At 39.7% G+C, this 2,456-nt stretch overlaps 1 pseudogene across 1 annotated transcript; it reads right to left on the bottom strand.

Annotated features, from left to right (window-relative positions):
- Positions 1-750: 750 nt before the first annotated feature.
- LOC128577518 (survival motor neuron protein-like) lies at positions 751-1,807 on the bottom strand (annotated as a pseudogene). Its single transcript, XR_008377583.1, has one exon. The product of XR_008377583.1 is annotated as a survival motor neuron protein-like (transcript).
- Positions 1,808-2,456: the final 649 nt, after the last annotated feature.

Below are 2,456 nucleotides of genomic sequence, written 5' to 3'. Positions count from 1 at the left end.
GCCTTAGCTATACGGGTTTTTTTCCGGTTCCATGCAAAATGCAGAATCATTTTTTCCAAATCTTGAAAGTATGATGTTGGTATTTTGATAGGAATGGCATTGAATAGGTAGATTGCTTTGGGAAGTATAGACATTTTAACAATGTTGATTCTTCCAATCCATGAGCATGGTATGTTCTTCTATTTGTTAATATCCTCGGCTATTTCCTTTCTGAGGATTTCATAGTTTTCTTTTTTTTTTTTATTTTTTGGCTGGGGCTGGGTTTGAACCCACAACCTCCGGCATATGGGACCAGCGCCCTACTCCTTGAGCCACAGGCGCTGCCCCATAGTTTTCTTTATAGAGGTCCTTCACCTCCTTCGTTAGGTATATTCCTAGGTATTTCATTTTCTTTTTTTTTTTTAATTTTTAAAAAATCAAGTATTTTTATTATATATTTTAAACATACAGAAAATAGAAAAAAATAGCACAGGGAACATCCACATACACACCAGTTAGTCATTAACATTCTGCCATTTATGCTTCACACATATGTTTTGCTAAACCATTTCAAAATATTTTGGAGACACTGTAACAATTCATTCAAAAAATACTTGAGTATGCAAATTAAAACATTCTTCTAAAACAGCGGTTCTCACCCTGTGGGTCGCAGCCCCTTTGGACTGTATTAAAGGTTCATGGAATTAGGAAGGTTGAGAATCACAACCTTCTAAACTACAACATCCTTCTCACAGCCCATACGATTAGCAATAATTGTCTAATATCATTTAAAATCCAGTCCATATTCATTTTCTCAATTTCCCCTACCTGAAGTCAGGTGTTTTTTAAAATAGGGTCCAATCAAGGATTCCACATTGCATTTGGTTATGCCTCTTAAGCAACTTTAAATCCAGAACAGTTACCCATTCGCACCTCCTTTTTTCCTTCCCAACTCTGATATTTTGAAGAAACAAGGTCATTATCTTTTACAGCATTCCACATTCTGGACCTGTCTGATCATTTCTTTAGTGGTGCCATTTAACTTGTTGCTCTATCCTCAGTATTTCTCCTTAACTGGAATGTGAATACCGTCCTTCTTTTTGATTTTGTCTAAAACCCATATAATAGCCAGTATGATAGCCACTCATGTACCAAGAGATTAACATACTTCCCAAAGCATCAGTATCATCAAGAGAATCTGGACATATGGGAGGTGGTGGGGGAATTATTGGTGGGGCAGAAGGAAATGGAGGCAGCCAGCATGACAGGAGGGTGGTGGTGGCGGCAGCGGTGGCGGCGGGCCATTGAATTTTAAACCTGGCTTTCCTAGTCCCAGTCCTGACCCTGGCATGGGGGGAGGTGGAGGGAGAAAAGAGTTCCATGGAGTAGTTTTTGACTTGATGTTATTTGATTTATTTCCAGGAGACCTGGAGTTCTCACTTTCATCTGTTGAGACTTGACTTTCATTTCCATTCTCTTGAGCATTCCGTTCTATATTATTAGTTACTTCAGAGGTTGGGGAAAGTAGATCAGACAGATTTTGCTCCTCTCTATTTCCATATCCAGTGTAAACCACAACACAGGTTTCTCTCTTAAAATCAACCGAGGCAATGGTAGCTGGGTAAACGCAACCATCTTCCGACCAAATGGCAGAACATTTGTCACCAACTTTCCACTTAAATGAAGCCACAGCTTTATCATAAGCTTTTATCAATGCCGTATCGTCCCAAATATCAGAATCATCACTCTGGCCTGTACCTCGCCGGAACAGCACTGAGTCCTCTTGCTCCAGGACCGCACCTCCACCTCCACCGCCGCCCATGGCCATGGCGAGGCTAGCCGGTATTTCATTTTCTTTGAAACTATGGTGAAGGGAGTTGTGTCCTTAATTAGCTTCTCATCTTGACTGTTATTGCTACTGACTTATGGACATTGATTTTATATCCTGAAACATTACTGTATTTTTTGATGACTTCTAGGAGTCTTGTGGTTGAGTCTTTGGGGTTCTCTAAGTATAAGATCATGTCGTCAGCAAAGAGGGAGAGTTTGACCTCCTCTGCTCCCATTTGGATTCCCTTTATTTCCTTGTCTTGCCTAATTGTATTGGCTAGAACTTCCAGCACTATGTTGAATAGTAAAGGTGACAGAGGACAACCTTGTCTAATTCCAGTTCTAAGAGGAAAAGCTTTCAGTTTTACTCCATTCAGTAAAATATTGGCTGTGGGTTTGTCATAGATAGCTTCAATCAGTTTTAGAAATGTGCCACCTATGCCTATACTCTTCAGAGTTCTAATTAGAAAAGGATGCTGGATTTTATCCAATGCTTTTTCTGCATCTATTGAGGGGTTCATGTGATCTTTATTTTTGCCTCTTTTAAGATGGTGGATAATGTTTATGGACTTGCGTATGTTAAACCAACCTTGCATCCCTGGGATGAAGCCTATGTGATCATGATGAATGAGTTTTTGATGATAAGC

The sequence above is a fragment of the Nycticebus coucang genome, chromosome X (assembly GCF_027406575.1).
Source record: "Nycticebus coucang isolate mNycCou1 chromosome X, mNycCou1.pri, whole genome shotgun sequence".
Lineage (NCBI taxonomy): Eukaryota > Metazoa > Chordata > Mammalia > Primates > Lorisidae > Nycticebus > Nycticebus coucang.
This window is presented reverse-complemented; position numbering and strand designations above follow the sequence as displayed.